The 24,578-nt window shown below is 41.7% G+C and overlaps 1 protein-coding gene across 4 annotated transcripts in view; it reads right to left on the bottom strand.

Annotated features, from left to right (window-relative positions):
• PHC2 (polyhomeotic homolog 2) overlaps window positions 1–24,578 on the bottom strand; it is a 97,840-nt gene that overhangs the window by 52,794 nt on the left and 20,468 nt on the right. Inside the window, exon 1 of one of the 4 annotated variants that reach the window (XM_064493787.1) lies at window positions 8,460–8,562. The exons of the other annotated variants lie outside the window; for them this stretch is intronic. The gene's annotated coding sequence lies outside the window, so the exon portion shown is untranslated. Of the gene's footprint in view, window positions 1–8,459; window positions 8,563–24,578 lie in introns of those variants that run through there. 4 annotated transcript variants of the gene reach the window in all.

Here is a 24,578-nt window from a genome sequence, read left to right as displayed (position 1 = left end):
GAGTTCCAAATGAGAAGCTTAGACCACATCTGCTGGCATTCAGGAGAGTGATACGTTAGAAATGTGTGCACCGTGATAGGTAGGAAGTGGATGCATGCTACTCCAGGCTTTGTGAATGTCAAGACTGACGCTACTGCTGAATAGTCACTGCCACAAGGTGAGGAGATCACCTTGCCTCTGGGCATTCTCTGGTGGCTCAGTTTTCCCAGGAGAGTCAATGTGCTAAAGGAGAAAAGGCATGGACTTAGGAGTCAGGTAGTCCTAGCTTTGGGAAGGCCAGCTCTACTGTCACTAGTTGTATGACCTTGGGCAACGCAGTTTAGCTCTCTGAGTCTTAGTTTCCTAATGTGCAAAGCTGGGTAATGAGAATACCTATTTGGGGTGGTGGTGGTGTATGTGGGTGAGGATTGATCTCCTAGCTTCATTCTACCTTTCTAACCTAATCTTCTACAGCAGGAGTCCACTGCTCTGGTCTGGTGGATCTGCTTTCTTTCTCACAAGTACCATATGCCCACATACTCGTGATTACCTTCTCTGCTCTTTAATTTTGATGAAGTCCAATTTACCTTTTTCTTTATAGAACCCCCATGAACTGACCCTGCCTGCCTCCCCAGCGTCATTTTCTACACTGCACTCTCACTGGGATGAGCATTATTTCAAACAACTTGAAGTTGTGGACACCTAGGTTATTTTCTTCCTTTGAAGTTTTACTTTTGCTGTTTCCTTCCCCTGAAATGCCTGCCTTCCATTTTTCACTTAACCAACTCCTTAGATTATCAGAACAAATTGAGTCTCCTCTGTGAAACAGTCACTGAATGCAACTTCCTCTAATGTTTCTCTTGCTTCCTTCAAACTAGGTCCTTATTCCTTCCTTAAAGCCATCCAGTTGGTTGACTTCTCCCACCACACTTTGTGCCTATCTCTCTCCTAGCACTTGAAATGTATTACAAGAAAGTGATTTGCTTATGAATCTGTCTTCCCCACTAGACTCTGAACTCCTGGAGAACAGGGATCACATCTTATTTTCCCATATATATCCAGTGTTTAATTTCATAAATATTTGTTGGATAGAATTGCTTGAAATACACTGCACTCCAGCCTACTTCTCATTTGAAAGCTCAGCTTAATTTCTACCTCATCTGCAGAATTCTCTCCAACTACTTTCAAACATATACCACTGGTGAGCTAATTTCAGTACCTTCCATCAGTGGTATCTATACCAATAACATTATTTATTGAGCACCAATTATGTGTCAAGCACTATAGTAGATGCTTCATATATACTTATGAGGTAGGTATCATGGGGTAGATATTATCCCAATTTTGTCAATGAAGAATTTATCAAAGTAACTTATTTAAGGTCATCACAGAACTAGGATTCAACACCAAGTCTGACTCCAAAGCCAGAGCTTTTCCCACACTACACCCTGTGAGACTTCACCCATAATCTCACCTTGGGCAATTATTTTGGTGACATTGGCCAAAGTCTATATCAGAGCATACTAGATTTTCAGAGGTAGAAAGGGACTGCAATCACTGAATTTAACCCCTAATTATCAATTAATGTCTATTAAATATTTTATACCTACAAAATAACCTCTCTCTCTATAATGTACAAAGGGTAATATGCATGTATACCCACTAATCAATTTAAGAAACTGAACATTACCATAATCTCCCTTGTTTTTCCATGCAAAAACTGAAGCCTAGTTTTGGGGGAAGTGAGTCACTCAAGGAGACAGGACTCTGCTGACCGTCCTCCAGTAGCATGGACATGGACGGCACCCCCAGAAAACCTACCAGACTCATGGTGGTGGGGATTTACTCAACCAGAGGGTCGGAGTTTGCCCTGAGGAGAAACCTGAAGCTAGGGTCCTGCCATCTGTCACTTTCTCACTGGTCTCCTAGTGGGAGGGATCTTGGGTTAGAAAGAAACAGAATTAATTAGGAAGCGTGGAACAATATGGCAGCTGTCAAACGTTTTCTACTACAGTTCCCCTCTTTAAACCCAAGCTTTCAGGGCCTACCCACGCCAACCCTCCTTCTGCCTCAAAGCTCTGCTTTGTGGGAAGGAGAGGAGTGCTCTGAAGTCTCAGTGAGGGCCCCTGTGGTGAAGTCTCCTTACACACCCTGGCCCTGGGGCCCCACATTAGAAAATCTGAACAATTTAAACTTTCTCATGTCTAAGCTTTAAGCATTTTACACACCCCTATTCAATTTCCTTTTAATTCCTACCCTTATTCCTCCCTTCTCCTCCTTCTAACTAGTTCCTTATTTCTCCCCCAAGGCCACCGATCCCTGCGGACTCCCACTATGAACCACAGCCAAATCTGATTAATAGCTAACATCTAGAACTGGAAGTCTGTTTTTCTCTGGGTTCCAACTCACTGTGTGGTTTTGTGTGAGCCGGAGGTCTGTAGCCTGTGATTCGTACTTGAGTCAGTTTTCCCCTCCCAACCGCAAGGGACCACTTTGAATGATGTGGCAATGATAGTGATCTTATTACAGGTCTCTGCTGCCCACAGGGCCTGAGACCAGCAGCTGGAGAAATGCTGATGGTTCTGCCCTCCCAGGAGCCACCAAGTCTGGGGAACACTAGGTCTTTGTCCCGAGGGTCAGGGAAATCCATTTGCTGCGGATTACAGCTGTGACCGAGGTTCCAGGAAAGTTGAGGGGAAAGATACTGAAAACAGAGCTCTCCAAATGGAGCTTAAAGCCCCAGGGGGAAGTGGGGTGGGCTTTTCCTAATGGCAGAAGAGACTGACGGGAGGTGAGAGGTCTAGTCCTCCCCACAGAGGCTGCTGGTGTTATCGCCCCGGTAGTGGCTCAGGGATGGAGAGTTTGAAAAGGCAGGTGAAGGTCGTTGTTCTTTGCTGTGGCTCTGCCTCTCCTCTGGCTGCTTCTCTGTCCACAGTATTAGTCAGTATTAGCAAAGTGTTCAAGCTCTCTTGACTCAGGGGCTGGAGGGGAGGCCTTCTTACACCCCTAGTTTCTGCAGTAACATAAGTGTCCTGATCTGTACTAATCCGATGATGCCTCTGGCAGCTGAGGTTACTGATACGCTGCAAACAGTCCACATGGATTCAGCTCAAACCTCCTCAAAAAGTTCCCTCTCTCTCCCCAGTTCTCTGCATGCTGTCTCCTTTAGCATCTCTAGAAACTGAAGTAAATAAATCAGGGCTAGCAAAGGCAGAAATGTAAGCGGAGAAGTTAAAGCTGATCACGTAGTCCCAGCAATCAAAATAGAACAATTTCATTGTGAAACAGAACCTAATAAATAAGTAAATTTTTAAGAGAAGCACTGGGGTGCATTTATTTATTTTGCTTTGTACTTTGAAATAATTTTAGACTTACAGAAAAGTTGGGAAAACAGACAAGAGTTCCTAGATACTCTTCACCCAGCTTCCCCTAGTGTTATCATCTTATGAACCACAGTATAATGATCAAAACCAGGAAAGTCACATTGATACACTATTATTAACCAAACTACAGGCCTTATTTGGTTCTTTATCTGGAGCAGGATATCACGTAGCATTTAGTTCTCTCATCTCCTGCAGTCCATGACAGCTTAGTCTGTCCTGTCTTTCATGTCGTTGACATTTTGGATAAGTACTGGTCAATTACTCCGTAGACTGTTTCTCAATTTGAGTTTATTTGCTGTTTTTTCCTCCTGATTAGATTGAGGTTAACCTTTGGAGCAAAAATACCACAGAAGTGACGCTGCCTCCTTCCCAGCACCTCATCTCAAGGGTCATGTGATGTCAACAGGTCTATTATTGATGACATTAACCACAATTACTTGGGAAAGGTCAGAACCCCATAAATTTAAATGCAGAAACTTTTTCTGAAACTTCATTGTTTTCCTTATAATTTATAGAAGACAGACTCTATCAAGTACTTCTTTAAGCTGGTGCCAGTTGGCTTAAGAAGATGGAGAGGAAAAAGACCTATGACCTATGACACAGGGATTCTGTCTTCATTCCTCCCACAAGAACACTGAGGTTCAGAGAGGTCCAATGATTTACGTGAGGCCACGGAGTTTGCAAATGGCAGGTGTAGGATCTGAAACTAGGGCTACAGGTACACACACCTGAGGCAGAATGACTTGTGCTCACTCCAGTCTAGGCCTGTCTGGGCCAGTGAGTTCTTACCAGTTGAACTTGGCTCCTATAGCCTTCTGTCTGACCGGCTGTCCCACAGGCGTTATCTCAAGCCAGGGTCAGCCCACGGCAAAGCTGTCAACTGTACCTCTCCCAGAAGTCACACGTGGAGTACTAACTGGGGCACGTCTAACATCAGTAGGCCTTTCCTGTTCCTAAATTATATTATTTAGATATAAATCTGGTCCTGTTAGTGGTGTTTACAAAATCATTTTCAACCATCTAATAGAAAAGTAATACAAAATGAAAACAATCACACAGTCCTTGGGTGAGAAGGGGTGAAGGAAAAACCTACCTTCGTCCAAAGCCCACGATGTGCTGGGCACAGTTTCAGAAAGGCAGCATGATTTAGAAGAAAAAGAAAGTTCCACATTCAGAGAAAGCTGGTCTGACTCCTGCCTCTGCTCTAGCTGGGAAACTTTAGACGGGTTACTTGAAGTCCATGGGCCTCAGTTTCCTTGTCTGTAAACAGTGCTAATGATATACATTTTTAAGAGTTATTGGGAAAAAGTAAATAATAAAATGCAAGCAAAACACCTAGCTTGATGTGCAGTGCAGAATGGGCATCGAATAATCATCAGCCTCCCTCTGCCTGCTGACTCCTTCTGGCATCATTCTGGAGTATGCTGAGGAAACAGTCTCTCAACACTTTGGGCTTTTACTCCTTTACAATTATTGAACATACTCTTAGTCCAGGCTTGATTATAGGCTTTTCACCAGAGCCCAAAAAGCCCCATTCTCATATCTTAGGAATTCCCTTCCTAAGAAAAGGAAAAAAAGAAAAAAGAAACCTACCTCACCTACAGATGAAGTTGGAGGCAGTGATAACCAGGTAGACTTAACCACGGAGTGTGTGGTGTGTGTATGTGAGGGGCGTGTGCACACGTGTGCACTCATGCACGTATGTGCTGGGGAGAAAGGGGGAAAGCCAGAGACTAGAAGCTTATTGGCGTCTGCTGTTTCTAGACTACGTGCCCCACACAACTCCAAGCTCTGTGCAGTAAGTGCTTTAGAAATGCAGAGAGTGAGTGATCAATGAATGTTGTTCTTGGAGCTATTTTTCATGCAGTGATTGATTTGTCAGTTTGCAAGGTGTCTGGATGAGTACTAAGCTTCCATTATATCGTGAACAGGTGTACATCTTGAGATTTTAGCCTCCTTCCTCCACCCTTTCCTCCCATCTTCTTCAGGATAGTTCCCTCCCCTGGCCCTCTCTGCTTTGGCCCCGATCACCACGTAAAGGACTCGGCCGTTCCTAAGAGGCTTTCTCTTGCTGTTTGTGCCTTGGCAACTTGTCATGGTAGCTGTTTCATAGCTTTGGAATCACAAAGCAGCTCCAGAGTTCCGCTCCCCCCAGGCCCCCACCCCAGCCTAGCTCTGGGGCCTCCTTTCCCTCATTTGTCCCAAATAATAGCTTCTAGTGCTATGAGCATTTCTCTTTAGCAGAAACCTACTGCTTGTCTGTGGTCAGCCTATGACCTACTGACCACCAGTCTTTTGCTTCCTATCGTATTTGGAATGTTCTGTTCTGCTCCATTTGATACCCATATGTTTGCTTTTCTTCTCTTGGCATAACTGCTGGCATTTAGCTTCTTGTATTTCTAAACCATCTTGCTACTGTTTGCAGAAGAAAACTATCTAAATGGGGTAGATCCTCTCAACTTGCCACTCTTTCCAGAAAAGTATACACTTACCCTACTTCTTTTCTCTTATTTGTAAAACTTAGGTAGTGAATTTTGATAGCTAGAAAGGGACTAGAGTGAAAATTGCAAGGAGATAGTAAACACTTTTTTTCTCTTGAGTTGAAATCTAAAGTTGGAATTGTTAAAAAGTGGAATGCCCTGCTTTGTGAAGAAGTGAGTTTCCTGTTGGTGGAGGCATTCAAGCAGAGGGTGAGCAGTGGCAGGTGTGATCATGCAGCGTGGCCTCTAGGGTCTCTTTTAATTCTACTAGTGTGTAACTTCATGAAAAGCCTTTACTGGACACCAGAAATCCAAGGGAAAATTTAAGCTTTTTTGCTTATTTTTAGTACTTCTGTTTATGAACATTCTAAATGCTAATCTTGTTTTTCAAGTGGTAGGACAGCTTCTACCTGGTTTTCATCATTCTACTTACTTACTAATGAAAAGAGCTAATTCTATTAGTGTGACCTCTTGATTCTCATCATCTATTCAAATAAGAAATTACTGTTCTGATTTCATGGATAAGGCAGCCCCAGAGTGGCTAAGTAGAAAAGCTGATCATCTCTTTCAGACATCCAGAACACTGGTTAGCCATGCAACCCAGCCAACATCCATCTTTTCCTTGTTTATTGAACAATTATTATGTGCTTGGTACTGCATGGAATACAACAACATTCAGATACTGACTCTGGAGTTAACAGTTTATAAGAAGAAGTAAGAAAACTACATAAATAAATAGAGCAGGAACTGGCAAACTCTTTCTGTAAAAGGCCAGATTGCAAACAGTTCAGGCTTTGGGGACCACACATGGTCTCTGTTGCATAATCTTATTTGATCCCCCTCCCTCAACCATCCCTAGTTTCCTGACCTCTGAAATATAATAAGTTGTAAAGTAATAACCTATAGTCAATTAAGCTAGTAGTTTCATTTGGGATGGGCCTTCAAAGGTGGGTTTGATTGGGGCTTTGGAATTGGGGAGGGGCATTGTAGGTGGAAAGACATCATTCCCATTACATGTTGTCTCCCGTTTTCTATTCCCAGAGCAGAGATTTTCAAAGAGTGGTCAGTATCATCTGGGAACTTACTATAAATGCAAATTTTCAGGCCTACAGTGACCCCCAAACTTTAGCATACCTGAGAAATCACCTGGAGAGTTTGTCAAACCAGAGCGCGGGACCCACGTGCAGATCTCCGAAGCTGCTAGCCCAGGGACTGCACTCTGAGAACTGCTGTCACATCTGTACACAGGGCGTGCATGCCCTGCCCTGCACCAGGTTCGTGCTGTCTAGTTCTACTCAGAAAGGTGCTTTGAGCCTCGGGAAGTTGGTGATGGCTTTTTTCCCTCTGGGGCAGGGGCTTTAAATTTTGTTAGGTTCACCCACGGGAGGCAGCTGGTCATTGTGGGGGGCTGTGTGCTGGGAAGGATATTCCCTTCTGAGTTGTGGTTACTGGCACACATTCTGTCTTGTTCCTGATATACATGTGTGTGTTTTTATCACTGTTACAAAATGGTTTCCTCTGCATCTGCATTGTGCCCAGGACTGCCTCCATTGATTAGGCAGAAAAAAAAAAAAAAAGAAAAAGAAAAGATAGTGTTTCTATTTTAGCATTTAAATGAAATGACCTCTAAAAACTCAGATCTGGAGCTCAGAGAGACAGCTGAGGAGCAGGTAGAAGGGAAAGACAAGCCAGAGAGAGGACACAGAGGAGGCTGTGGGCAACCAGACACAGGAGTCATTAATCTGGCAGACAATGAATGGTAAAAGGCAATTAGCTTGCCTGGGGTTGGAGCAAGCTGATGTAGTACACAGTATGGCAACTGAGGGTCTAGTGTAAGGGCAGAGTCATTGCTAGGGAGCTCAAAAGGAGGACAAGATAAGGGAGGTGAAAGGTAGGAAAGCCATCTGGGACTAGCAGGAAGGGGAAGGAAAGTGCTCATAGTCTCCATGGATATTCACTGTCCCTGTGGAAGTGTCCAGGTGCAGCTGTACACTTGTCAGGGCTCAACATGCTGCTATTGGAGGATGCCACCTTGAAAAAGATCTAGGTGATTCAATGCACTTGTGCACGCACATGTGCACGCACTGGCACACACACACACACACTCACCACACACACACAAGAATGCTCTCTTCGTATTACTCTTCATTCACCAGTCTAGCCAGGCAGAAGGGTGGGCTGAGGACAGCCTGGCTGAGTAACAGCAGGACCACATGCCTGAACATCGGCGGAGTTATAATAGACACAGTTCCAAACTTCAGTTTACGGGGCTTCCTTCCACATTTTAAAGCACACTTGTTTTTCCTAGTCACACACCTCATTCACATGCACATTCTCACGTCTGTTCCCACAGGCGTTCTGCAGCCACGCTAATGGAGTCTCATCCGCCTACATACGCTCTCCCGACACGCTCATTTATTCCTCACTTGGAGTCATCCTCATATACTAAGCACTACCTCCTGCTTCTAAAAATCACTTCAAATGTCAAAGTTGCATCCATAGCTTCTGTTCCTGCTGTCTGCAGGACCTGCTAGTTTTGTCATTCTTACAAGAAAGGAAAATGTACCAATATTGGCTTGACTGAGTAAAGAGCCCAACCCAAAGCAGATTGTCCTACCGTGGGATGCAGGTTTGTGGCTGTGATGTCCCCGCCTTCAACACCATCCCATTTATCTCTCTTTGTTCCACTCCCTCTCTCTTCCTGCACAACGCTGCAATCACACACATACTCTGGGTTGGAAAAAAATAAAAGGACAGCCTAATTTCCTGATGATTATGTTGTTACCTAGCAACAGCCAATCAGCGGCTGGGCTTTTTGCCTGCAGTATTTCATGCAAATAGTTTGGAGAAATTGCAGGGTAACCCAGGCTGCTTAGTCTGTCTTCTCAGGGGACACATTACAGAATAAAACCAGTCCGAAAGGGGACTGTTGAAGCCAGGCACATGCTCAGAGCAGGTCACATGCCATCTGATCTCTTTCTCGCACCCCCTGTGCCCTGTACCCCCTAACAAAAGCATGCGGGTTCCACAGATACTCAGGGAGGCCAAAAAGTTGAAAAGGGGCTCATGAGCAGCCATCCTTTACCGTAGGTCTCTGTACTGCTAACTGGAGCCCAGAGCAACCTCTGATACTCTGGAAACCCTATTTCTCCGGGAAGTTAGGAATGCTGCCTTCTCAGTAGTTATCTGCAGAGGATGTGAAGGAGGAGCCTCCACAACCCTCCTGTTCAGAAAGGAGCTCAAACCTGGCACTTCTAGCCTGATTTAAGAGCCTCATCTATGCCCACGCTAGTCTGTCTCACGTGGAAAAGCCCATTGTTCACAACTGCATACTTTCTGATGCCAACTGGCAAATCCTCATTCAAACAGTTGAACAATGAGAGAAGCCACATCACCCACAGGACCTCTTAAAGAGATCTTTGTTGTTGCTGGTGTTGTTTTTCCAACAAGTACTGAGCATCTGATGTAAAACATAGCCAGGTGTCACACAGACCAACCTTCTGTAAGGCTCAGGGGGCAGTTCACTCAGATCTGAACTGGTATCATAAAAGGTGAACTCGGAAGACAGTGCCCAGGTCTGCCCGCCCCCTGGGGTGGGGGAACTGGGCCAGGCTTCAGACAGTAGGGATCAGGTTTCAGTGGTTTGTTTTGTTGTTGTTGACTCGGTGCTCAGTAATCAGCTGCTGGATAGCTCCTGACTGTTGTCTTAATACTGACTCCAGCCAGCAGTCTTGCAAAGGTGCATTGTTGGTTACACGGTGAACAGATAGAATAGCCCAAGTTACCATCAGGACAGAAACCAACTCAGAATCCTTACCCTACTGACTTGTAGCTTTTACATATTTGTAAGACAAGAGATAATTATACTCCAACCATTATAGGGAGGTGGTGACAGCTCTCCAACCTCTGACATTCACAGTCTCACCACCCAGAGCTGTATTATGGAACCAAAGAAAGGAACTGTCAATCTGCCTTTGTTCAGAAAGGCAGTTAAGGAATCCCACTCATCTAGGGATTTGGAAACTCTATTCCCACCCAGATCCTATGGATTTCAGAAAATTCTTTGAGTCAGGCACTTTTATCCTCATAACCTTGGAATGCATACGATAAGCCCCATTTTATAGAAGAGGAAACTGATGAGTAACTTGGTCAAAGTGGGAAATCTGGGATCAGAAAGCTCATCTTTTTACTCTGAAGCCTGCACTGTGATGTCCAGATCATCTTAGACCATGCCCAAGTCTTTCCAGCAGTAAAAATAAAGGGAAAAAAGGAAACAGCAACAGAAAGCCACCTTTCAAGGTAAAAAACAAAATAAACTTTTTGCATTTAATATACTGCAATATATCTTCAGTGATTCTTACCTCTGGATGCACATTAGAACCACCAGATGATTATGTCAGAAATACTTACACCTCGGCCCCGATCCAGACCAATTAATTAATTAAGAGTTTCTGGGGATAAGGAGGAGGCACTGATTTTTAAAAGCTTCCTGGGCACAACTGCTTTGGAAAATGGTCTGGCAGTTTCTTATAAACCAAACATGTACCTCCCCTCTAACTCAGAAATTTCACCCCTAGGAATTTATTCAAGGAAAATGAAAACATCTGCCTGTAAAAGTGTTATACAAACATGTCTCTAGCAGCTTTATTCATACTAACTAAATACAATCCATACAATGGGATACTACTCAGCAACGGAAAGGAACAAACCATCCATATGGGCGGCAACATGGATGAATCTCAAACATGTTATGCTGCATGAAATAAACCTTACACAAGCATGCAAACCATTTAGTCCCATTTACATGGAGTTCTAGGAAAAGGAAAAGTTAACCTATGGTGGGAAAAATCAGAGTCAGAGTGGTGGTTACCTCTGGAAGTGGGGGGTGGGGGAGGTAACTGGGAAGGGGGCACGAGGGAACCTCTGGGATGATGGTAATGTTCTATATGTTGATGGGGGTTGGTAGTCCATCAATGTATGTCATAGGTATACATAAACATGGTGTACGTATCTGTCAAAGCTTATAGAATAGTGTACTTCAGATCTGCGCATTTCATTGTTTATAATTTTACCCCCAAAAGAAAAAGAAACAAATATTAAGCTCTAGGTAATGATATGCATGTTGAAGTGTTTAGGGGTGAAGCATCTTGATGCCTGCAACTTACTTTGAGATGCATAAAAAAGAAGACGGACTCATGGATGGATAGAGGGATGGATGGTTGGATAGATCTGTGATACAGCAAGTACAGTAAAATGCTAATTGTAGACGCTAGATAAATACATACATACCATATTCACTGTATAATTTTTAAACTTTTCATATGCTAAAATTTTTTCAAAAATAAATAAATTTTGGGGTGGGGGAAGCTCCCCAGGTGATACCCATGAGCAGACATTGGCATAAAAGACAAATTTTAATTGTCTTAGTTGAAAAGTATGGAATGAATAATGCTGTGCCCCTAATCTCCAGAGATGATTGCATTCTCCCCGACCTCCCAACACAGAGAAAAGAAAAAAAATTATCTGAAACCCTAGAACAAATGGGCAAGTTGAAATAAGACTTCCTAGAGTTAGGCTAAATCTTATGGAGACCCTATGGCCTACTTCATACTGGACTTCAACAGGACACATCATTTGATACATGGTCTGATGGGACATTTAAAGCCAGGACAGCTCTGGAAAATCTCGGCAATATGACAGCTATACTTATGTTCTATACTTATGCCCTTAAACCAAGCTCAGCAAGTATGAGAGTAAAGTGCTATTAACTACTCTGTATTTGGCTTAAAAGCTCCCACTTAAGCCTCTGATTCTCCTCCAGGGCTTGCACCTCTAGTCTTCACAGACTGTAATTTTCCCTCCTCCATTTCCCCCGGTGGACCACAAATCCACAGGGATGATGCGGGGTCAGGCATCAGAGAGGGAGAAGCTGGTGTGTGGTGCCCCAGAGGATCTGAATGGAGAGCTGATTTCAAGGGGGTGGGGAAAGAGTGAGGGGAGGAGTACTGGGGGAAATAATGCAGTCAAGTGCAATATGGAGCCCCTGTTCCCCGAGCTGCCCCATTTATTCTGCATAATTGCTTCATTTCCACTGGCAGTGCATCTCAAAATGAATTTCATTACTGGTGCCTTGGATATCATATTGATTACCAGTTTCATCGATTCTTATCTTGCTAATTAGCATATAAATTAGCCATTTGGGGGAGGCATTAGGCAAAATTGAATTTTCTCCTTAATCTTCTTTCAGAAGGTAAATGAAAATGGATGTGGCCTGTTAAGGCCCATGGCCTTCCCATGACACAATCTAAGTGCTGTTCACAGACAAGGAAGCCTCTCATTGGGGAGAGACAAGGCTCATGGAAGCAGCCTTCCTACCCTGTTGGCTGATACTGCTGCTGTCTCAGAACCCCCTCGGAGTTATCAAGAAAATTTGAGGCAATAGCTAGATCTGCCAGCTGAGACCTGTTCCCTTGGAGGAGACACTCTGAACTGATGGACAACAGTTCCCCCTCCCACATACACATGATGCAGTGGCGTTCACTTCCAAGGCTTCTGAGAATGCCATTCTGCTCTTTGGTTCAGTTGTAAAATGAGGGCTCTGCAATCAGATAATCTGGGTTGGACTCTGCCCCCTACCAGTTATGTAATCTGGAGCACTTCAACCTCTCTAAGGCTCAGTGTCCTCATCTGTAAAATGGAGACCGTCATGGCACTGACTACACTGGTTAGCTGTGAGGATTATGAGACAGAATGTACTTAGAGCGCTGAGCACCATGCCCAGCACACAGGAGAGGTCACGGAACATCAGCATTCTTTAGCAGAGAAGAGTCTTAGGAAACCAGATCCTAGGGTTCTCCAGACAGAGCTGCTCCACTTCAAAGTAAATGTTACTTTAAATCTCAGTTGCTTAATCCCTAGAACAGGTCATGGGCCATTAGTCAGGCCAGTGTGGTCCTTGCTACTCAAGACCTGAGCCTCAGACCAGCAGGATGACATCACCTAGGAGCAGGTTTAAAATGAAGACTCTTGGCCCCCATCCTAGATCAGTGGAATCAGAATCTGCATCGTAACAAGATTGCTGGGTGCTTCATATGCATATTAAAACTTGAGAAACACTGTTTTAAATTAACCCATTATGGACTGAATGTTTGTGTCCCCCCAAAATACATATGTTGAACCCTTACCCCCACAGTGTGATGGTGTTAGGAGGTGGGGCCTTTGGGAGGAAATCAGGATTAGAGGAGGTCATAATGGTGGAGCCCTCATGAATGGGATTAGTGCCCTTATTAGAGCTACCAGAGAGCTTGCTTCATCTGCTCTGCTCTCTGCCATGTGAGGATATAAGTTAGCCGTTTATAACCCAGAGGAGGGCTCTCATCAGAACTGATGATGCTGGCACCCTGATCTCAGACTTTCTGCCTCCAAAACTGTGAGAAATCAGTGTCTTTGTTTATAAGCCACCAGTTGGTGGTATTTTGTTATGGCAGCCCAAGCTAAGACATCCTCTTAATTAATCTCTTGTGGTTTGAGAAGAAAGGGACTTGGAGATTATCTAGTTAAAACCTGCAGCTCAGAAAGGTTAGGTAACTTGCCAAAGTCAGTCCAGGGCAGAGCCCGGACGAGGCTTTTGGTCTCCTGACCCTGAGACTGGTGCAGGTTCAGCCATGCCTCCAGCAGCAAGAGTGCGGCTCCCTTTCCTTGCGGTAGCTCCAGTGCCTCGAGATACAGCCACAGTGGGCTCTGGAAGGGGAGATTCCATTTTGTTTGGAATATTGTGGGTGGGGGGAGGTTTGCATCCTAGTTACTCGGATGACCTCAGCAGAGGATACCGATGTGATGGAGGGAAATACTGATGTGCTTTCTTCTTGCCCTTGACGACCTCTGCACACTCCTGACCTCTGAACTCAGAGTGCTTCAGGTAAGGACACACAAGAACTGCTGACAGTGATGCTCCAGGAGGGTGACTAGGTGGCTAAGGATCTTGGGGACTGGGAGATAGGGTAGGGGGGGCTGTTTTCATTGTATACACTTTTATATCTTTTAAATTATGTTCCCTATGCATGTAAAACATATTCAGAAATTGATTAGTCAACAATAATTTAAAAAAGAATGCCTCAGAGAGATGTGCAGTTAAAAACAGTACCCATCTGGCCCTGCCATTCGATCATCTAGCTCTGCTTACAACTGTACTTTCTCTCCTCCTGAAACCTGAACCTTTAAAGCACCGTGGAAAGACAGAATCAATAGTGGTGGAAAGGTTCCGAGGCTGGTGTGCAGATATAGACTCTGATCTTGCCTCTGCACCATGAGTAAGAATAAGTTTTTTCCTCATTAGGATGTGAAGTGCTTTATAAACTTTTAAATGACATTAAATAAGTGTAATTATGACTTAACCCAACCCCACCCTGCTAAATCAGAGAGAGAGGAAGGAGAGGATTTTTCTCTAATAGGGCTTTCACTAGATTTGGAATAACCAATAAAAATGGAAGGGGACGAAGCATGTTACAAACATAGTATGCACAATAAAATCTAGGTTTTGTTAATTACATGTTACTGAACGTACAGCTAGCTGGGAGGGTATACATCAAAATGTTGAAAATGGTTGCTAGGTGTGGTGTGGTTACCACTGACTTTTACTTTCTCATTTGCGCTTTTATTTATTTTCCAAATAGGCTTTATTTTTTTTTTAAAGTATCTGGGCTTAAACACCACAATACTCTTAGCATAAAATGTAAGTGAAAAAGGAAAACCTCAGGGAAAGGATGTTCATTCTCCATCTGAACAACTCCAGGTCATTCAGAAGCTGGTGGCGCAGATCTGTGCACAGGGTCCAGACACCTGCTGAACTGGGGTGGGAGGCGCTCCTTGTTTTTTAAATACACATTCCAGTGGACCCAGGGACTGTTGGGTGGTCTTCAGAGCTAGAAAGCACACAAAGATGGGAAGCACTGGACTCCTGGGGTCATCTCCCAGCAGAGAATGCAACTCCTGACCCAGATGCTCCCCGTGAAGGGGCCTGGAGCAGGCCATTCAATCCAGCTCACTTCGCTGGCCTCACTTACTCAGTGCTGCTTGGATGGTAGGTGGAAAAGACACGGTTTCTGCCTTCAAGGACTTTGACAATATTGTAAGCACGACAGAAATACAGAAAAGGAACTACAATGCAAGGCAAAACATGGAGAATCCTACTATGGACGTACAAAGTGAACAGTGGGACACAGCAGTGTGGGGTAGTGGCTTTGGGGTTACCCAGGCCTGGGATGGGTTTCACTGTCTTCCACCATCAGGGTGACCCAGGACAAGGTGCTGCACCTCACTGAGCCATGAATTCCTCATCTATAAAAGGGAATAACCACCGTTGAAGGAACATTGTGAGGAATAGACAGGATCCCTGTAAAACTTCCAGAACAGCACTCACACACAGTAGGCCCTCGTGAAAGGTACTACAGTTGCTATTACTTTGGATGCTAAGCTGACAAGGGCCACGAGGGCCACATTACAGGATGTTATCGTCACCACTGTCCCCATTTAGAAAGAGTTCTATGGAGCCATACAGTTATAGGTGAATGGGTACCAAAAAGCTCAGTCTTTCCAAGTCTTCCTGGCTGATGCCATACAAACAGGCCAGTCTTTTCATCTGCTGTAATAGACTTGAACACTGCCCTTGGAGATGTGTAGAGTCTGCTTTGACTCTGGACAGCTTTTCTTGTTTCCGAGCTGTACATGACCCAATGAGTGGTTTATATCTCAGGACTCTGACTACTGTGCCCCTCTACCAGTCACTGAATTTGGCAAAGAAGCTGGTGCTATTGGGGAGCAGGGGACAGGAGAGAACTTTCAGGTGGGAATGATCAGGATATATGTGGGGTTGGGGTTGGGGTAGGGTTGTAGGGAAGAGGGAAGCTTTAAAATATTTATAAGGTAATACTAAATGAATGGAACTCATTCACAGTTATGCCTAATTTTCCCAGTAACTATGTTTCTGAAAATTGATGTGTTAGTATCTGTATTTATAAGGCTCTGGGGGCTCATAGAAATCAGTAAGAAAAAAACATATAACTTAGTGGGCAAATAGGCAAAGGAGGTGAACAAGGCAAAGTACTCATCATCATTTGTTTTAAAAAAAGGCGATAAACCTATAAAGGATGTTTAACCCCACCTATGTTTAAAGAAGTACAAATCAAAATAATACCTTTAAGACTGACAAACATTTAGAAATGTGACAATACCCAGGGCTGATAAAAGGTGGGTAAATACATTTCTCACACTGCTGGTGGGAATGTAATTTGAAATATCCTTTTCGGAGGGCAATTTGGCAATAGATATCAACATTTTAAAGCACATCTCCTTCAACCCAACAACTCTGCTTATAGGAATTTACCCTCAAGGATATACAGCCCCAAAGTATTTTAAGATACCTGTACTAGGATGTTCACCACTGTTTCTCAATCAAAAACCTAGAGATAAATCAAGTATTCATCAGCAGTGCCCTAGTAGGAATAATAAAAATACCAGCCAGAGGATGCAGGAAAATAGTGGCAGTTAATATTGAGCACTAACTATGTGGCAGGCAGGTTCTAATGCTTTACACGCATTATCTTATTTAACCTTCGCATCCACTCGAAGGTAGGTATTGTCACTTGTCCAATTTATAAATGAGACTCACAGAGGTTAAGACACTGGTCTAAAATCATACAGTAGGTGGAAAAGCAGGATTCTGAGAGAGGCAGTCTGGTTCCAGAGCTTATGTTCTTCATCATTAACACACACACACACCCCAGAACACTCTGCATCAGTTAAAAAGAATTAGAACTGCACACGTTGATATGGAAAGCTCTCTAAGATATATTACTAACTGAAAAGATCCAGGTTGGAATAATGTGCCTTAGCTAGCCCCTCTGTGTTAATAAAAAAGGAGATATATCAATGGGTCATTTTATCATTCTTCTTTATATTTAAAAATAGTAAATAAATAAAAGCACTAGGGGAATTGGTTGAGAATCAAAGGACTCCAGTATAAATATAAATTCTTTTATAATGTTAAAAACTGCAACCATTTTGTTTGAGAGGAGGGCTGGTCAGTGTAAATTTTAATAGTGAGTTTTCCTAAAATAAATGATTTCTTTAGTATAGGGAGGGAATGAGAGTTCAAAGAATGAGGGAAGGGTCAGGGAAGGATTGGTATTGAATCTTGAAAGCCAAACTAAGGTCCAGATTGAAAGTGAAACACACAGAGCCATTGTAGATTTGCTTATAAAAAGAAGTGATGGGTCTGATTAAATTTTTTGGTGAAGATTGTTCCAAGGGCCATGTGCGGGCTAGAGCAAGCTGCAGAAAAATAGGAAGAGTGTGTGTGGAGGTTATAATAGCAAGGTGAGCATGAGGTCGATGAAATCTGGGTCAGTCTTGGTTGGGAGATGCAACACAGTGGACGTGTGTCTGGATGAGACTGAAGTTAAGCCATGGCTCTTTGTGCATCTGGTAGCTACCTGTCCAGTTTCTCTTCTCTCTGTTCTTCTGCATTCTGATCACTACCACCTTAGTCTGGGACCTCATCAGAATGTGGCTGAGTTACTGTTATGGTTTTCACAGGCTTTCCCTCTCTTTTTTTGGTGGGGGGAGGGAATTAGGTTTTATTTTTTTGTTTATTTATTAATGGAGGTACTGGAATTGAAACCAGGACCTCATGCATGCTAAGCATGCGCTCTACCACTGACCTATAACCTCCCCCTAGGTGTTTCCTCTTCCTAATGTCACCTCTCTAATTCATCATGCCCAGCTCCACTGGCTCAATATTTCTGTATAACTCTATTTTTTACCAGCTTTCTAGCCCACTCTCTTAAAGACCTGAATAGTTAAACCTTAGGAAAGAATTCATGTACTTGCCTCCCAACTGGCCCCATGCATCCCACATCTTTGTTCACTCATTCGACAAATCATTGAGCATCAACTATGTGCCAGACACTGTTTTCAACACTGCCTTGAACAGAACCTAATCCTTACCTTGTGGTTTACACTCCAGCTGGGGGAGACAGAAAATGAGTATTTGGCTGTGTTAAACACTTTGGAGAAAAGTAACGCAGGGTCCAGGAACAGAAGTGCTGGGGTGTAAGGGGAGGTTGCTATTATATAGTGTGGTCGCAAAAGGACTCTCCACCTAGGGATATTTGAGCAGAAGCCTGAAAGAAATGAGGGAGTGAGCCATGTTAGCTAATGGGAGGAAGAGAATCTCAGGCGAAGAGAAGAAAGGTAGTGAAGGGCCTGAAGTGGGGGCACGCTTCAAGTGTTCAAAGAAGTTAAAAAAAAAAAAAAAAAAGGTAAAACTAAAGACTCCAGCATTGCTGAGCTGAGGCCAGGGAGACTGAGAGGAGTACAGTGCAGATTGAATTATGTGGGCCAGTAGTTCTCAATTGAGGGCGATACCACCCTCCAGGAAATACTGCCAATGTCTGCAGACATTTTGGGTTGTCACCACTGGGGTTGGGGTGCTACTGGCATCCAGTGGGTAGAGGCCAGGGATGCTGCTAAACGTTAGTTGTGAGCAGGATGGCCCCTGCATCCAAGAAGTATCTGGTCCAAGTGTCAATAGTGTTACGGCTGAGAAACACCGATGGAGGGCCTCGTAGGCTACTGCAGGGACTTTGAGTTTTACTCCAAGTAAGCTGGGGAGCCACTACAGGTGTGACTAAATGCTGATAGGATTCTTTGATGCCATCGAAAGGAACTATAATCTCCCGGCCTTCTTACCCTACCACCTACATGCCAAGCTCATTCCTGCTTCTGTTCCTGCTATTCCCCTCCTCCTACCCTGGCATGCCTTTCTTATGTGGGCAAATAATAATTTGGATTTCAGGATGTCAAGCAAGAGCCTTTCTTAGCCAACAGAGCCCTCTCTTCCAGAAAGCTTTTCTAGTCCATTCCTCAGTTTAAAATTCACACCTCAATTTAATCCTCAGTGTGCTTTTCATTGGACAAATATATATTGAGATGCCATACTCTATGGTGAACCCATGGAGGAGGTGCCTGCTGTCACCACTTTGTTAATTCTGTACTGGTCCTAGCCACCCCAATTGGGCAAGAAAAAGAATTCAAGTATAAAGGAAAGTATAGCGAAGGAAGAAACAAAATTGCCATCATCTGCAGATTACATGATTGCATACATAGAAAATCCAACTGAATCTACAATTAAATGATTAGAATTAATAAGAGTTTTAAACACTTCTGACTATAAAATCGATACATAAAATTCAACTGTATTTCTATATACTAGAAACAAAGATTGAAAAATGACACTTAAAAAGATACAAAAAATACAAAGTGCTCAGGAATAAACTTAACAAAAGATGCTGATAAACATCTATCATGAGCTCAAGGCACTTACAAGAAAAAATTATAAAAACTTAGTGAAAGACACTTAAAAAGACTCCCCAAAATAGAGACATATACTATGTTCATGGCTTCGAAAACTCCATATTATAAAAATGTAATTTCTCCCCCAATCAACCTTTAGGTTAACTGTAATTTCAATATAAATCCCACTTTAAAAAAAGAAACATGATAAGCTGATTCTAAAATTTATATGAAAATGCAAAAGACCAATAATAGGCAAATCACTCTGGAAGAGGACAGTGTGGCGAAACTGCTCTACCAGATATCAAGCTATAGTAATTAAGAGAGTTTAGGATCAGCACTGGAATAAACCCTTCTCTTGAGAGCCCATTGTTGGCATCTCTTCCAAACTTTGCATTCTGTGATGTCAAGTTGGTAGCTTGAAACTGGTTATGGTGAGAGTATTTATACCACAGAAATCAGCAAATGCCACAAATCAGGGCTTGTTTGTGTGTAAAGGAAAGGAGAGGGAAGAGCTGATTGCTAAACATTTATCAGCACACCACTGGATGGAACCAAAAAGAAATTCCCAGAACAGATCCACACATTTATGAACACTTGTTACCCAACAGGTGGGTATGTCAGGTCAATAGATGAAGGATGGATATTTCATTAAACAGTGCTGGGAAAATCAGGTCTCTATATGGGAAAAGAAATGAGACTGATACCCCATTTCACACCAAACTCCCAAATTACTTTTACATAGATTAAATATTTAAGTGGAAAAAGATAAAATGTAAGATTTTAATAATGACTTCAGAGTAGGAAAGGGTGTTTTTTTAAATAAGAAAAGATTGATAAATTTGACTGTATTAAAATCAAAAACTTATGTTCATTAAAAGGCATCATAAAGTGAAATTCAAGCCTGACACTGAAAAAAAGTATTTTTGACACACATAACCAAAAAAGAATTTGCTAAAGGGAGAAATTGATGAAAATACAGTAATAGTAGGAGACTTTAACATCCCACTACATCAATGGACAGATCTTTCAGACAGAAAATCAGTAAAGGCAACAGAGATCCTAAATGACACAATAGAACAGTTAGACTTAATTGATATTATCAGGACATTGCATCCAAAAAACCCCAGAATATACACTCTTTTCAAGTGCATATGGAACATTCTTTAGGGTAGACCACAGATTAGTACACAAAAAGGAGCCTCAACAAACTTAAGAGGATAGAAATTATTTCAAGCATCTTTTCTAACCACAATACCATGAAACTAGAATCAACACAGAAAGAAAAATGATGGGAAAAAAAAAAAACAAAAAACGACTGTGTGCAGACTAAACAACATGCTACTAAATAAAACCAACGGGTAAATGATGAAATTAAAGAGGAAATTTAAAAATATCTTGAGGCAAATGACAACGAAAACAACCACACAAAATCTATGGGAGGCAGCAAAAGCAGTTCCAAGAGGAAAGTTCATAGTGATACAGGCCTTCCTCAAAATACAAGAAAAATGTCAAATAAACAACCTAACCTACTACCTAAAAGAATTAGAAAAAAAAGATGAACAAAACCTAAAGTCAGCAAAAGGAAAGAAATAACAAAAAATAATTTGCATCCAAAATATTAAAGAATACCTATGAATCAAAGAAAAAAAGGTACAACAGAAAAACAGACAAGACATTCGATTGGGTTTTTTCTTTTGTGAAAACATGGCAATAGGTGTACAAAAAAAGTTCACCTTATTAATCAGCAAAACAATGCAAATTAAAAACATAATGAGATAAAATTTCATAGACTGGCAGCAATTTTAGAGTTTGACAGTGTCAAACATTGGGGAGGATCTGGAGCAATGGTTACTCTCACAAAGAAATGGTAGGTGTGTAAACTGACACGTAGGGAACAGCTTGGTACTTCACAGTTGAGTTGAGCATACCCATGTGACCCAGCAATTCCACTCCTACGTGTACACTCATCTTAGAAATACTCTTACACAAGTTCATAAGGCTGACCCAAATGTCCATTAAAAGCAAAATGTAAAAATAAACTGTATATTAATTCAACAGAATACTGTACGATAGTGAAAACAAATGATGTGCAGTCTCATCATCACCACAGACAAATCAGAAAAACATAATGTTGAGCAATGAAAACAAGACCTAAAAGAATGGATACAGCATGATTCCACTTATATAGAATTCAAAACAGTCAAAGCTAAAAAGTATATTGTAAGAATAACAGTGTATTGTTTAGGGAATCATTCATATATGGTAAAAAGGATAAAGAAAAGCAAGGGAATACTTATCATCACCGTTGGCAGAGTGGTATCTCTGGGCAGAGAAGAAGGTGGATGCAACCAGGGAGGGGCAGACAGGTGTCTTCTAAGGTTCTGTTAACTCGGTGATCAGTAAATGTTGTTCACTTTATAATTATTCCTTAAATTCTACATATACATATTATACACTCTTCTGCATTATTAAATACCTCACAGTAAAACAAATGAAAAACTAGATCTAGTGTAAAGGCACTGTGGATGCAAAGCTAAGCCTGACTCAGATTCTACCACCACTCGCTGAAACTACTTTCACTGACATCCCAGACTTTAATGCCAGTAAATCTAAGAAACATTTTCATTCCTTATTCTTTTTGATGTCTCAGCAGCCTTAAACATTGCTGAACCTCCTCTCTCTTCATCCATCACTGGAATCTCATTTCTTTCATACTTCCTTCCCTCTCTTGAAATTCACATCCACATTCATGGCTTCAATTACCTTCCGTACATCAAAGATTTAGATCTTCAGCTCAGACCTTTCCTCTGAAATCTAGGCCGATATAGCCCATTATCTAGTCAACATCTCTCTCTACTTGGATGTTTCAGAAGCCTCTAAATCTTAACCTGTTAAAAAAAATGAAACTTATAATTTGCCTCCAAAATGGGTTTTCTAGTATTCTCTCTCTGTGAATGGCCCTACCAGTAATTCCAGACAAATATTACTCCACAAAAGCAAATAGCCTTTCATTCCTATAGAATGAAAGGACTTGCTCTTTTCTTCCTAGGAGAGAGCTGAAAACAAGGAAAATTATTTTGGTTACAGCTCTAAGTAGAAATGAAACCTTTCAAAAAATAACATCATCTGGCAATTTAGACTTCCTATGTAGAGGGAGCTCAATAGTTAGTTCCTTTCCCTCTAATTAAAAGAGCTTTTCTGAAACACAACAGCACTACTATATAATTAAAGTATTTTCCTTCCTCCTCCTTTCAACCCATTGTGCACATTTTCTTGTCTCTTCTTCCTCTTTTAAAAAAATACTATATTTTGGTACACAACAGGTTCCTAAATAGTTCAACTTTTCTTCATTTTCTGTTTCTACTTTTCTCCTATTTTTCTTAGTCCACCTCTCCCTGAGTGAATCAGAAGATGGTACTTCAATCAACAAATATTTATTGAGCATCTACTGTGTTCAGTCCAGGACAGAGTGGTGAGCAAGATAAGGTTCCTACTCTCATGTGTTTTATAGGTGGGGCAGGGAACAAATAATTAAAAATTCAGATAGTAGTATGTGCTAATTAGGGAATTAAAATTGGATCATGTGATGGGGAATGACTGCTAGCCACATTAGGCTGGTGGTCAGGAAAGGCCTAGCTGAGGAGGTTATGGTTAAAACTGAGATCAAACTACAAGGAGACAGTCATTGCATCCCAGAAAAAGAGATGAGTCAGTGCAAATTCCCTAAGACAGAAACAGACTTGGCATGTTTGATGGCCACACAGTAGACAGGAGAGCAAGTGGTATAAGGAGAGAGGAACACAGGGGTTAGATCCCACAGGGCTGTGCCCATCCAGGACAAGAAACTGGAGTTCATTCTTTTAGAAATATATTATTTTTCATGCCTGCAGGTTCTATAGGGATGTTCTCTTTTTCATTCTTGATGTTGGTAATCTGTGTCTTTTTCTTCATTAGTCTTTATAAGGATTTTTAATCTTATTAGTCTTTACAAAGAACCAATTTTCTGTTTTGCTCATCTTCTCTATGAATGTTTTCTCTTTCATTAATTTCTGTTCTTGTCTTATTTTCTTCCTCCTGCTTTTTTTTTTTTTTTTAATTTGCTATTTTTTCCCCTAACTTCTTGGAGATGGGTGAGTTTAAAGCTATAAAATTCCCTCAAACTCAGCTTTATTTACACCCTGGAAGTCTTTTATATATCATATTTTTCATTATTATTCAATTAAAAATAACTTCTAATTTCCCCTGTGATGTTTTCTTTGACCCCTGGGTTATACAGAAGTGTACTGCTTAATTTCAAAATATTTGGGGCAGAGTGTGTTTCCAGTCAGCTTTTTCTTATTGTTAACATAATTATACTGAGGTCAGAGAACATAATTATGTGCACTTTTAATCCTGTGGAATTTGTTGAGACTAGCTCTACGGTCCAGTATATACATAGCCAACTTTTACAAATGCTCCACATGTGTGCTGGAAGAGAATATGTCTTCTGCAGTTGTTCCTTACAGTGTTCTACCCATGGCCATCAGGGACATTAGTTAATTATTATTCAAATCTTACATATTCTGTTTTTTTGACTGCTTGTTATATCAAATACTGTAAGAGAAATGTAAACATAAAACACCTTGATTGTGAATGTTTTTGTCCTGCAAATTTTTGCTTTATGTGTTTTGAGGCCATTTTATTCTACCCTTTATGTCTCTTATCCTAATTTGTGTATGTTTACCACTCTGTCTCCTCTCCTGCATTCTAGTTACATTCTTCAGCCCCATCTTTCAGTTGTGTATAATCTGTTGATTAATAGGTTCACTGAGTTATTAATTTTTGCCATTGTTTTTCAGTTTTAGAAGTTCTGTTTAGTTCTTTTTCAAATCTGTTACAACACTTGTTCATAGATCCCTGTTCCTGCAGATATTTTCAAGCTCATTAAAAAATAACTCCTTAAATTTAGTCAGCACAGTTGTTTTATGGTCTAAGAACTGCAATATCTGAAGTTTTTTGTAGGACTTTGTGTTGTCTGTTGTCTCTATTGGTTATTACTCAGGGTAGATAGTTTTTTTTTTTTTGAACTGATTACCTTTCATTATACTAGTCATTATACTTGAAAAAAATCACTTCTGAGATTAATGTGAGTCCTAGGATGATGGTACAATCCTCTAGAAAGGATTTTTCTTCGCTTCTGCCAGGCACCAGTGGATACGACTAGTATTCATTCTGGTCTAAGTTATTAACAGTTTGAGGTTCCCTGGGCCACTGTGTCAACACGTCTGATGCTCTAGGGGAGCTTTACTTCTTCTTTACTCTTACTCTGAAGGCAAGAGTCCAGCTTAAAGAAGGGGAGGGTTCATTAGATTTCTTAACCCAGGTTTTGACTCCTGTCTCCCTT

This window comes from Camelus dromedarius, chromosome 14 (genome assembly GCF_036321535.1).
Source record: "Camelus dromedarius isolate mCamDro1 chromosome 14, mCamDro1.pat, whole genome shotgun sequence".
In the NCBI taxonomy this organism is placed as follows: Eukaryota; Metazoa; Chordata; class Mammalia; order Artiodactyla; family Camelidae; genus Camelus; species Camelus dromedarius.
This window is presented reverse-complemented; position numbering and strand designations above follow the sequence as displayed.